Source organism: Lutra lutra, chromosome 6, assembly GCF_902655055.1.
Source record: "Lutra lutra chromosome 6, mLutLut1.2, whole genome shotgun sequence".
Taxonomy (NCBI): domain Eukaryota; kingdom Metazoa; phylum Chordata; class Mammalia; order Carnivora; family Mustelidae; genus Lutra; species Lutra lutra.
The window spans coordinates 62,536,438-62,550,147 of NC_062283.1; the positions used below are offsets into that span (position 1 = coordinate 62,536,438).

General features: G+C 56.3%; 1 protein-coding gene across 3 annotated transcripts in view; it reads right to left on the reverse strand.

The window, feature by feature from the left end:
* TTBK1 (tau tubulin kinase 1) overlaps nucleotides 1-13,710 on the reverse strand; it is a 40,631-nt gene that overhangs the window by 9,004 nt on the left and 17,917 nt on the right. The gene's annotated exons all lie outside the window — the stretch shown is intronic.

A 13,710-nucleotide genomic window follows, 5' to 3' on the forward strand; every position in this document is an offset into this window, starting at 1 on the left:
CTGTGTCAGATCATCATAGCTCGAACCTTCTCTCTTCCATCTCAAAGCCCTCCCCTTCCACTTCACGGGAAGGAGGGGGAATAAGAACTGAAATCAGGCTTCAGTGACAAGGTCAGAATAGGACACAGGCCTAGAGAGAGCCACTGGCATGCCCACTTCACAAAGCACATCAATCAAGGTGGCTCAGAATCCCAAACTCTTTCCATTGCCTCACTGGCCTCCCACCCTCCCATGCAGGGAAACCTGGTATCCTGTGCCCTTTAGCAGGAAGAGCCATGAATCTCAGAGTGGGGACAGCTTTGCCCTAAGGATCACTGACAAGCCCACTGGCCAGCTGGCATCTGGACCTGCTGTGTTTCCCAATTCAGGATCCCTCCACACCTCCCCACGCAGCTCCTTGTTGGGGAGGGCAGGCCTGGGCTCAATTCCTCCCTCCTCAGAGAGGGGGAAGTCCTCCTTCACCCCCACCCAGCCTCTCCTGAATGCCTGTGCCCAGTGACTATTCATGCATTTGCCCATGCTACCCTGTGCTCATTCATTCAGCCTCAATCCTTAGCCAGCCTCTGTGTGCTTGGTCCAGAAGGCTGGCAGACACCATGAGAGGGGGATACCAGTGACACTCTCCCATTCCAGCTCAGGGGGCAGCAAGCCTACTGCGCTTCAGCAAGGGAAAATCAGGGCCTGGGGGAACTCACGTCTTCCTACTCCCTCTCCAGAGCAGCGATCCTTTATGATTCCAATTATATTTGTGGTTCTCCAGCTTGGCTTGGTACAGCATTATCTAGGGGAGCTTTTTAAAAACCTATAGAGCCCTGAGTCCCACTCCCCTTGCCCCCAGATTCAGGTCCAAGATGAGGCCCAGAAATCTTTTAAAGCTCCCTGGTGATTCTGAGGGAATGGCGGATGCGGTAAGGGTGAGTCATGGAAGAGGGGAGGCAGGCTGCTGGAGCTGAGACCCTCAGAGAGAATGAAAGCCCTAGCCCTCCCCTTGCCTCCATGGAGTCCAGATCCAAAGACTTCGGCTTCACCAACTTCAGAGCCCAGCCAAGTCCATGTTTACTCCAGTCAGCAGGAAAAGTGGAGGGAGGTGGATGGACCCGCCTCTGATCTTTTCCTGCCACCAAAACTGGTCTCTCCTCAGCCTTGAATTGCCTGACACTAGCAACACCCCCAGGGGTGGGTTTGTCCACCTACCCCCATTCCCCAGACAGAGTACAGAGAGCGGCTCTCCTGCTTGGACCCTGGCCAAGCCCAGACACAGCACACTGCACTTCAGCCCACAGTCCCAAGGTCAAAGAAGGGGGACTGTTGAGTGACCAAAGCCGGAGGATGGACCATGACCCTTTCCCCCTCCCAACAAGCCTCTCACAGCCGTGCTCCCCTTCCTTCTCCCTCAGCAGCCACCCCCAGCACCCTTCCCATCTCTCCTCCCCAGGGGAGCCCCCAATTGCCATAATTTCCCCACTTGAAAACCAGAGACGTTGGCAGTGTGGTCCCCTTTGCCCACCACCAGCTTCCCCAGATTTCTCACCTGTCTGTCGTCGGTCTGTCTGGGTCTGCACACTCAAACCACATCTGCCAAGCCAGGAGCCCTCCAGCCCTCCCTCTGCTCCTCCACCCTACACCCAGGGGTGCCACCCACCCTGGCACACTGGCCATTGACAGTCATCTGGGTGGAAGGGCTAAGATAACCCGAGAAGGTGGCTGCCTACCCAGGTCTCTACAGATACTCGCACACTTGACTCCCAGATCTTGGTGTCTCCAGCCCATCCAAACCTGCCCGGGGCAAGGAGCTGACAGCGTGGGAACATTCTAGCTCAAGAAATGCAGCTGTAGCTTGCCCTTCTTCTGCCCCCACACTTGCTTTAGGCCCCAAGGAGTAAAGTGTGGCCCGGTGAGAGCACCCCACCCCCAGGCTCTGCACAATCCACTCTCTCACTGACCCCCCTGGACAGACCATTCTCCCCCACACTAGAGCTGTCTCAGTTCCCCCATCAGAGCAGAGGGGCAGGGAAAGACTCCCAGAGTCCCTTCACAGGGCTCCCCAGACTTCCTGGCCTCCTTACATACATACACACACACACACGCACACACACACACGCGCGCGCGCACGGCTTCAGTAGACTGATCCACAGAGAATAGATCTAGGTGCCCACCCCTCTACTTCCTATCCCTCCTCCAGCAAGTTGGCAATTAGGAGTCCAGCCCTAGAGACCAGGTTCCATCCCTATCACCTTCCTGCGGATGAAAGGAGACTGCCAGCAGGGCAAGGGCTCCTGGAGTCCACCTTGGTGGAGACCTCTCAGGATTCCCCCTTCCCGTCCCCATCCTTGTCTTAGGGGCTGTGGGGCTGGATCCATTTATCTGGAATTTGCCCCCAGACCGGATCCCAGAATCAGCAAGACTAGCCCTTGCCCTCTGCCTGTTGGGTGGTGGGTTAGGAAGGAGAAGGATGAAAAGAAAGAAGGCGAGTCGCAGGTTCCTGGAAGGCGTCTTTAATCAGGATTTGGTAGTACACAAGCTCTCCGGATTGTCTGCATTAACATACAGGGACTAAAAAAGGCACAAGATCCCTCGCGCAACGACGCGAGACGGCGGGGCGACCCCCACCCCCGCCCGTGCGCGGCCGTGTGCGCATGGGTGCGTGTCCGTGTCCCACCCCCGTGGCGGCGCCGCGCGTGTGCGTGTCGGTTTCAAGTGTTGGATTTGTACAGTACTCGCAGTCTAGGGGTGGGGGCTCAGTGCATGCTTTTCCACCCGGGCCCAGGCTCCCCCACCCCCCGACGCCGCTATGTACACTGAGGACGCACCCCGGAGAGGAAGGGGAAAAAAAAAAAAAAAAAAAAAGCGTCCCGTGTGTGTTTGTGCGTGTGTGTGTGTGTGTGTGTGTGTGTGTATGTGTTTGAGTTTTTCGTGCATGCTTACGCTGGCCAGGTTGGGGAATAGTGCAAGCTTATAATACAGTATTATTGCAGTACAAAAAAGGGTGGGGGGTATGATGGGAGGGGGAGACTTAGGAATAAACTGGCTGGAATTCGGGACTTCCGGAAGGGTCCTCTCCCCAACCCCTTCCCATCCCTCGCTCCCCTCCCCACCACGATTAGGAAGCGTCTCCCCATGCTGGGAGGGGATCCTCGGGTCCCTGGAAGAGGCTCAGCTGGGCCCGGGGCTGAGCTTCCCTCCTTCTCACCAGTCCTACCTCTCAGGGGGCAGGGGCCAGCCCTCTCCTTGCGAAATATTGTCAAACATTAGGGCCCCCAACCCCGCCTGCTCCCCCACGGAAGCCCCTCCAGTGGGAGGGGGGGGGTCGACGGAGCAAGTGCAAAGGAAGCAGATGTTGGTCCCTGAGTTTTATTTTCGGGGGTGGGGAGGGAGAAGAGCTGGAAGTGGGGGCGTGTTTGGGGACCCCCAGGGCCCTCAGTCATGGAGTGGGGTCGGGCAGGAGAGACAGACGAAGAGGCGTGGGCAAAAAGGGGGTGTTGGGTGGCTCTGAGAGACCTAGGCTCAAAGCTTGGCTCCCCCTCAACTCTGGGCTCTTTGGCATCCAATTGCAAGGCCAATTATGGGAGCAGGGGGAGGCTGTGGGCGGCGAGGTAACAGAGATAGGGGTGGGGTGACGGGGGCCCTTAGAGCCCGGAGAACTGGCCAGTTCCTCCGCCCAGCCCCTCGTCTGCACCCCGGCCCTGGAAGCACTGAGGGGCGAGGCCGCGCCCCGGGGTCAGGGGGCCCAGCGGCCGCGAACCCGGGGAGAGGGAAAGCAAACACAAAGTTGGCGCGAGGGCGGGGTGGCAAGGGGGCTCACCCGGGAACGGGGGACTTTAGCAGCAGGCAGCTCGGCTGGGGCGCGCGCAGAGGCGGGGCGGGGCGGGGGCGGGGCTCGGAGGCCGGCCGGTACCCTGGTCGCGCGCGTAGCAGCTAGTTAAGACGACCGACCGTACATTCGTGGCGCGTTGGCCGCGGGGGCAGGAGTGTGGGGGCGGGCCCCGGGGGCGGGAAGTGGTGGTTGGGTCCTGTTACAGTAGAGTTAGAAACCTGTGAGAGGTGCCCGGAAACGCGGCCTTTGTGCTCTCCCAGCGGGGGGCTGCTAGTTTGCTGTCCGGAGAGTGGATGAAATGTGCGCGCAGCTGTGGAGTGTGCGTGTGCGTGTGTATGTGTGAGGGCCAGTTACTCGTGGCAAGGTGAACCCCACCCCCCTGCACCCGCAAAGACTGTGCAGGTAGAAGGGAGGATAAAGTGGGACTGACGGCGGAGCCAAATGGAAGGAGCGTCTAGAAAAGTTCCCACAGGCCTTTGGGCTTCATTGCCCCTCCTCCCCCACTGCTTTTCAACTCTTTACTTGGGGGAAGGGGCCCGCTCAGGCTCCGAGGCGCCCTGAGCTGGGGAGCCCACTGGGTGCTATGGGGGAACCATTGGGGATATTTGAGGGATGTGGTCCTCAGGCTGGGAGCCTCTCCCTTAGGGAGAAGGATGCTTTAAAATTTTCAGAGACTGACCCACTAGTCCTAGGGGGCACCTCTGGCCCTAATGGGAATAATGCAAACTTTGGGGACATGCCCCCCAGCTTAAGGAGAGTGATTTGCCACACTCCTTGTTATCAAGGACTGCCTCTGGGGTGGGCCGATTCCTGCCCTTTGGGTTGGAATCTCAGTGGGGTTTGGGGTAGGGTGGGGTGACATTCAGGCCTTCCTTAGGGGTCATGCTTCCTTCCTCAGGTACCAAAGCAACCCAAAGACAGCAGAGAATATTCCATCCTCCCACAGCCAGAGGTCCCCACACACTCCTAAGCATGGTCTCCCCGGCCACTCAGTACAGACACATTTGCCACAGCTCCCCAGCCATCCAGTGGCCCAAGCTCCCCCGACCACTGCCTGGGCAGACAGCACCACCCCTCCCCAGAAAAAGGGACCTAGGCAGGGCAGAGGAGAGAAAAGGAGGGTCCTGGGACCCTCTACAGAGAGGACCCCTACTTTCCTGGGATTGAAGGGGTCTGCCCACCCCTCTTGGCTGGGGAAGCAAGGATTAATATGCCAGCATGGCTCAAAGGTGCCATCATTCCCCCATGTGCTGGGCAAGGCTGTGCCCATTTTCCTTAAAACTGGAAATGCAGAGGGAGATTGATGGGTTCGGGATGCTAGTCGTTGGGATGAGTGTTGAGTGGTTATTGCTGTGACCCAAGCTGCCTTGAGTGCGTAGGGATGTCTATTCATTACTGAGAATTCACTAGAGCATTTTTCACTGACCCAGGGTCCTGTGCCGTCAGAGAAAATACTGGTCCTACCATGGGGACCCCATTTACCACAAACAAGTCCACTGGCCCACACGCATTCAGGCACACAAACTATGAGGTCACCGACATGTACACACAGCATACACCAACACCACACATCTCCACTGGGTGTGAGCTGCCTCCTCGAAGAAGCCCACCTGACTTGAGGTCCCAGGAAGAACACCATCCTCCTTGAAGTGCCGCAGCCTTGGACAGAAGGGAGTGGGGAGTCCTCAGGCTCACAGAGATTGCAAACGGAGTTCAGAGTCTCTGCCCTTAAACCAGTTTTGTTTGGCTCACAGTGATTTTTCTTTAAAAAGTTGTGTTTTTTTAAAATTTGATGCCAATAATTAAAAATCGGGAGATTTCACATAAAAATTGGAAGATAGTGGCAATAGTTGGCTGAGCTCACACCAGTGGGAGTGCATCTCCCACTTACCACAGTCCCCAAACCTGCCACTGTTTGACATGGCTTAGCCCCTGTTGAGGTGTGAGTTGGTGACCCTTGCCTCACCCATGCCAGTACCTGCCCTATCTGTGAGCCCGAAGCCCAGGAACCCCCACCCCCTACCTCAAGGTCATGGTTCTGAGCTCTGCCTTCAAACTGTAGCTCTTACCCCACCCACTGAATCTCCAGAGCTACTTGGGGTTGTGGAATGGAGAGGGCGGGGTCTCTGGAGAGATAGGGTGGGTCTTTTCAACCAACCCTGGTACTCTGGAGTGACCTCTTCTGCCCTACACCATCCCACACCCCCGGGGACACCATCAGGTGGAAATGGAGAAGGAAGGAGAGTCTGGCTTGGAGACAACCCCTTCCTTTTAGATAGAGTGAGAAGGGGCCAAGCAGGAAGGACAGTAAATAGATCACTACACAGAAAAACACTCTAAAACTTCTATCCAACAAGACCTCAGTTATTCGGCATTGGCAGGTGTTTTTATGTTTTTGTAAGTTAAATAATCTGGTTAATCCATTAAATGCAAATAATACTGGGATCAACCTCATAAACTATTATGAGGATTAAATGAGTTAATTTTGTAAAGTGCTTAGATCACTGCCTGGCACGTAATAAGCACTGCTGCTAGTGACTGTTTAATAAAATAAAAAATTAATAATTGGAAGCCACCACTATACTCAGAGTGTGACTATAAAGCACAAAAACACCATTTCCAAGTACAGCAAAGAGTGCTACCTCTTTTCACAGCTGACCCTGAGGAGGCTGTGCATTTTTCCCCAGCAGGGAATCATTTCTTGAAACATTCTGACCTCCTCCTTGGGAAACCCTTCTGGAGAAAAAGAGCCTGACAACACTGCAGACTCACAACTTCCCTACCCAGCCTGGGCCCTAGAAACTAGGAACTCAAGTCCAAACCATGCATGGCTCTGCCGAGCTGCACGTGAACTTGACCCAATTCATGTGGCTTCACATGGCCTGGGCTAATTCCAGAAATCGGAGCCACCCTCAAAGGATAATCATGTTATCAAGATGCTCTCTTGTTGGCTTAGAGCTTTATGGCCAACAAGATGCTCTCCCACTACCAGCGAGGGTATGCAAAAGGATGTCCCTTAAAGGACAAAATATTTGAATCATGATCTTACTTTAAAGGACACACCCTCTCCCACAGGAATCAGTTTTGGGGTGTGTATGTGTGTCTGTGTCTATGTCTGTGTCTGTGTGAAAATTCAGCCACCTTTGGAATGCTTAACAGGATATTCCACCTCCAATGGCTTTGGAAACAGAAATATGTACTTAATGCTAAAACGAGGCTGAAGCTAGTGCCATCATCTTTGATAAGTCACAAGGCACTTTGGGATCTTAGAGTACCTCAGGGTTCTGGTCACTGAGTGGGAGCCGTGCTCAGGTAGTGGAACCCTCTGGAAGGGAATGCCGGATAACTGAGTGCTTGGTCTCATCTAACCCCAGATAGCATGGGCCCTGCCCCCACACCCCACGGCTGCTGACTTTTGGAGCTGCTGGTGGACAGACTCCCCTTTACTTCACCCCCTGCCACTCGCTGGGTGGATGGAAAGAGGGCCAAAGAGGAAGGGAGTAGCCAAGGGGGCAGTGGCGGAATGTGGAAGGCGGGAGTGGGGCTACTGTTCATCCCACCCCCTAACCTTTGTGCTTTGTGTTTTCTGTCCTTTCTTTTTAAAGGGTCTACCCTGACCTCTCCTCTACCCTCTGCCAGAGCCAAATACAGCACCACCCGAGACAGACTGGAGAGCCACAGAGGCTTGACCTTGGGGACATTCAGAAGTAAGCAGCTGGGATAAGGTGAGGGTGCGGCACCAGTACTAGGGCACGAATCTGGCTTTCATTCCTAGATGAGGACGGTGCTCTTGGCCTAGACATCCTCCAAAAAGAACAGATTTTGAAGAAAAGAATGTAGTGAGTGTGGGCATAGCTCATGTGAGTTAGCTATACACAGAGCCAACAAGCCATGAGGACATTTTAGCCAAACAGCATTGCCCACCTTCCTATGACATCCCCAAGCTGGGGCAAGGATCCTGAGGCCTCTACTCCAACCAGAGATAGCTGGGGAGTTGAAGGGAGTTGAGTTGGGAAGGAAGAGTCAAAGGGAGAAGGCAGTAGAAAGAGGAGCCAAGATGAGAGTAGGTACATAGGAAACTACCAAGGACTGCACAAATATTTTTCTGACTCCCTGACACACACAAGTACACCTTCACACACACCCATATACATAGGACTGCGGCACTGCAAATTCAGTGGTGTCATTCACACTGCGGTCAATGTAAACGGTACTCCCTGGAATTGTGCAGTGCACAGCCTGAGCATCTATCCATGGCAGGCCTGCCTCATGCACATATGCTCATGTATAAGAACATTCATACTCACAAGTATTCATGCATGCACACAAGCATATACACAGATATGGTCTCACTGCAATAAATATTTTGCAAACCTTCAGGTCTCAACCTTTCCTTCTCTTTCTGTATAGGCACTACCCTTCCTGGCACCCCTCTTCACCACTACTCCATTGCCTAGGGAAACAGAGGTGCTGGCTGACAGGGGCAGGAATGAGGAAAAGGAACCTTGGAGGTCCCTGCAGTGACAGGTTGGGGGCTGAGAAATGATCAGAAAAGACATAGTGATCTGACATCCTGACCCGCCCCACCCCCTGCATCTGCATATCCCCGGCAGATCTGCCTACCCCGTTCTCTGTCTTCACCATGGCCCCTTGGGAGTGGCTTGGCTGAGCACCTACAGGAAGGAGTCACTCACTGAGAGGGACACTGGTGGGGCTGCTGCTGTCTGGGATTTGTCCTGAACTCACAGGCGCTACCTCATCCTTAATAACCTAACTTCTCTGCCAGTGCTTCTAGGATGGGTGCCCTCACCCCAAGGCTCCAGCTTCCTCTGAAGGGCAGATGCCAGGCCCCCAGTCATCCATCCTCAGATCCTAAGGGGCTGGGCTAAACCACCAAATCCATCAGGGGCTGATGGCATATATCCCTTGGGTAAAGGGCAGCCTAGAGTGGACTGAGCTCCAGGCCTCCTGGGTCAGATGAGGGAGGCAGGAGCTCTGTCCTCTGTGACAGTAGCATGTGGTAGGCCCATTAGGCCACAGGACTGCCCCCCGCCTCCTGACTATGGAGGCCCTTCCTACCAAACCCCAAACCTGGCTGACTAGGCCCGCATCTCATACACAGGGGCACATGCCTTGCCCTATGCAGACAGACAGACACACCCCAGGAGGGTGTCCGTCTTCTGCCACCCCCCTTGGGGGCAAACCAGGCCCTGACATGCCAGGAAATCACAGATTAAACAGAATCACCTCCACGCCAGACTGACTCTGACCCAGCATGCTTTGTCTCCCTGATACCTTGCTTTCCACCGGACTCTGGACCCCACTGGTGGCTCCAGCCCAGTGTCTCAGTCCTGTTCCTGAGGCTGCACCGACAGCCCCACCTCCCCCTGCACCATTTGGCTGGCACCAAGCAAAGGGAGACGTGGGGGAGGGGGGTTGGTCACTACAGTACCTTGGGCCAACGTTACAGGGGGCTGTATTGCATGATGGGGTGGGATGGGGTGTATGAGTGTGTGATTATTGCGTCCTGGGAAGGAACCATGGTCTCTGCCTGCTCCCCACCCCCCCCACCTGCCCCCTCCAGGAGGGGGGGGAGCCCAGCCTAGGTCTTGTGGGTGAAGCGGGCCCACACCTGCTGCAGCTGGGACCGCGAGATGCGGAGCACCGAGGGCACGAGTCTGTGGTTGCCGGCGGCGAGGGGCGCGTGGCGCCGGTGGGGCGCCCGCACGGGGCTGCTCTCCGCCGAGCGGCTGCGCTGAATGAGGGAACCGGAGGAGCCGCCGCCGCCAGGGTGAGGGTAATGCTCGGTCTCCAGCGTGGAGGAGGAGAACACGGAGGACGCCAGTCGTCGCAGAGGGCTGTACCGCGGGAGGGAGTGCCCCGAGAGTCTGTCCTCCTCCAACTGAAAGAGACCAAGAGAGTGGAGGGAAAAGAGGTGTCAGGCACAGACTCGACAGCTCCGTCTCGGGGGGCCGCCCACCGCTCACAGCACCTGCGTCGCTGGCGTCCCGGGCAGGGGCCAGTGTTGGGCAGGCGGAGGGCGTGCACGCCGCCCCATTCTGCCCCAGCACCTAGACTCTGGCCGCCAAATCCCTTCCCAGTCTTCCTCCTCTTTGGCACTCCTCACACCGTGGTCTCCTTGCAGAGACCTTGGTCACTCGCCTCCCCCCGGCAGCCTTCCTGCCTTAGCCCTTCCTAGTTCAGAGTTCCCTCTGAGCTGAGGAATCCTCCCCCACAGGAAGACCCTTCTGCAACTGCTACCTGCCATCTGTCTCCTCAGCTGTTTTTCTGACTCCTTAGGAGGCCGGGAGAACATTCCTTGCACGCCCTCTGCGCCATCACGGGCTGGGGGGGATGGCAAGGACTCCACAGCAAAATGTAGCAGATGGGTAGGACTCTGGAGTCCAGCTACTCATGTTTGCACCCCAGCTCCACCACTTACTACCTCGTGAACACAAGCAAGTCACTTCTCGTGCCTCAGCTTCCTCATCTGTAAAATGGGGCTGACCATGTTTCCCAGATCATAGGCTTGTTGTAAGGATTAGATGTTATGACAGGCACAGCACTTAGGGTTGCCCCGGCGTAAATGCTGTGTCGTGTGAGCTGTCTGATTATCCTTTACGTCACTCTTAAGAATGAGGAGAGGAATAGAGAGGGTGAGAGGGAGGAGCAGACTGAAACCATTTCTCCAAAGTGGCTTTTTCCCTGTCCTCTCCCAGCCCAGCCACAAGGCAGCTGCTGGGAGGGCCTTGGCCACAACACAGACATCAGGAAGAATCCTGTCTGTGTCCTTCTGCCCTTCTACCCTCAGAGGGAAGAGGGAAAGCGGACCTGTGTGTTTCAGGCCTGTGGAGATGGAAATGGTGGCTTGGGTGTCGCCAGAACTGTCCCACCCTGACCCCAGCTCTTCCTGTGACTGAAGCCAGTATAAATAGCTTTTGGGGGGCGGGGGCTGAGGATGGCTTGGGCCGGCTGCCAGAGAGCTGAAGAGGAGGGGCCCCAGGACACTCAGTGTGGATGTCAAATGGGGGCAGAGGGGCCCAATGTGAGACCTCCAAATGGAAAGGAGGAGAGAGAAGATTCTGATAGGACTGTCACTGCCCTCACCCTGCTTTCCCTTCACCTTCTTTTTAGCCAAGCATAGGATCCTGGTCCCAGCTGCACTGAGGATTAGGGGCCTGAGGCCCTCTGTCCAAAAGAAAGGCATACTAGCATCTTCCCACAGCTCCTCCCACTGCGCATGTGTGTGGCTTGAGCTTAACACCCCAGCAGGAGTTTGGTCAGCTTGCAAGGGGTTGGGGGATGATGGACTCGATCCCAGCATGCTCCTGCCCTTTCACTCACCCCCCATGTCCAGCTGAAGTACCGCCTTCGAGAGACCACCCTGCTTCCCAGGCAGGCTCCCTATTCTAGCAAAGAAGCGTTCTCTGTTATCTACCTTATGGCCGTTGCCGATAAACCTTCACGTCCACACCTTGGCATCCTCACCCCACCTCTCTAGACCATGAACTCCAAAAGGGCAGGACTGCGGAGCCTTGTTCATCTGTGTCCCCCTGCCCCTAGCACACCGCCTGGCACGTGGCAGAGAAATGCTCTCGTGGCTGTCAGGCAGATGTCCACCTGCTCAGAGAACACTGACCTGCGGTGTTATCAGCCAGAGACAGCCGGCAAAGGATGGCAAACATCCCTCCCCCAAATCACACCCTCTGTCCGCTGCCTTCCCCTCTGCCTAGCTCTCTAGCCCCTTCTAATCTGCACCTTCAGTTTCCTGGGGGAGAAGGTGAGGTGCATGTAAAGAAAAAGTTGAAGGCATCATGGCATTCACACCAAAGGACAACAGATACCTGCTTCCACATTATCTTGGTGGGGAGGGGGGGCGCGGGGTGGAGGGGGGGTGGGGAAAACAGCAGTGCAAGGGCTCTTATCTTTAAGGGTTAAGAGGAAGTTCACACATCAGACACTGGGCGGAGGGAGCAAGATCTAAGGGGGGTCCCTGCAGAAAGGTGGCAGGGTGGGGAGTCCGCAAACGGTGATTCTAAGATCGGCCAAGCTTGGGAGCCCCCATGTAGCCTGAGATCTGAGATCAGGACTCCCTCCAGACCAAAGAAAGAAGGAACAAATGCGCCAGTCCCCACCCCACCCCCACCCCTCATCCTCCTCTGCCCTTGACAAGGAAGGTCTCTGCTTCGCCAGTACTGGGCTGTACGGAAATGCTCAGTAAACCATGTCACCACCCCCCCATGTGCACACACACACACACAGGCCGCCACGCACACTGCTGTGCCTAAGGCACACCTGCTGACAAGGGCCCCCCACCCCCACCCACTCTGGCCTGTGTTTGCTCCTCTCCTAAACACACAGGCCTCAGACAGCACTCACCGCAGCTCTACCTCTGCCCGCAGCACCCCCCATACCCACCACCCGGTGACCCAGCATCCTGCCAGCCTCGGTTTCCTTATCTATTAAAGGGCAGGTTTGCCTTATCACGTCACTATTGGAAGGAAGACACACGTGCCCTAGGGAAGCACTGAGAGAGTGCAGCTCTGGTTACCGTCAGTGGAATTACTGCTCTGATGGTTCCCAGCCCTTCAGCTTTGCCATCCCCAGCCTGGCCTCCGGGGTTCTCTGTGCTCCTGCAGACCCGGGGCATGCTGCATAAACATGCCGCTGTGTGTGCAGACCCACAGCCATGTGCCCTCCTGAGCTACACGAACACGGAAGCGCATGTGATCACAGCAGTAGAAGGCTAACTAACTTCGATGCAGTGTGCTGTGGGGAAACCGAGGCCCACAAACACCGAACACGCCCTCCAGACACATACAGCTCATGGCGGGCCCACAGCACCAGCAGGACTTGAACCCAACACTGAGACTGTACAAGAGGCCTGTGCCCACGTCCCCAACTCTCTCCCCTTACCTGCTTGGCTGTGGTTCCCCCCTGCAAGGATTGTTCCCCACACCCAGGAGGAATCGGAAGGTGAGGAAAACCTCCCAGATAGCTTACCTCCCTCTCTGAGATCCACCTGGCCTGCAATCACTAGGAGGGGACAAACAGAGGGCCTGGGTCCAGAGCCTCGGCCTCCTGACTTTGATTCTGGACTGTTTCTCTACCCTACACCACCCCTGTCAGTCTCCCCTCCTCGACTCTGAACTTCCTGTGCGTATATATGACCTCTGATGCCTCTGGTGCCCAGCATAGGCGAGGTGCTCAGGAAGACTATCGCTTTCGAATGGATGAATGAAAGCAGGAGAAAATGAGAGGGGAGCCAGACAGATCTTGCTCCCTCTCCAGTGCTGGCCTTGGTGGGAACAAGGTCCCCAACCCAGTCATGCTGGCCCACACCCTGCCTTGCCTGAGCCTCCAACTCAGGTTGGCTAGGAGCACTCTGGGTGGGGGCCCAGAGTTTCCACTTTCTGAGCCCCAGATTCCCAGAGTCCACGGCACGGTGAGGATGCACACCCCCGAAGATCTCAGCTCGGAGGCCCTCTTTTCTAGACAGGGCGGGTGGGCCCTGAACACGGCCCTGCCTGGGGCTGCCCTTCTCCCAGGCTCCCGCGTGCTCCCAGGCCAGGCCTCCCATTCGGCGCATGCAGTGGATTGATCTGACCTGGCCCTGAACCCTGGCACTTTCCAGAGCCACCTGGCGCAGGGCCCTGACATGGGGTGATTGACTGGAACACAGCACAGCCCTGGAGCCCTCCAGCATCACCTCCTTGGCTTTCCCTAGACCCTCTGAGGAGCCATGCTCCCTTCAAAACCACTCAGTGATGGCACTGCTGTCCACACAGAACTCTGGGCACCAGCCAAGAACCACCCCCAACCCCGTTCACAGCCCCTCAGTTCTTTCTCCAACACCTCTTGGTTCCATCCACCCCGCCCCACATCCAGAGCCCTGG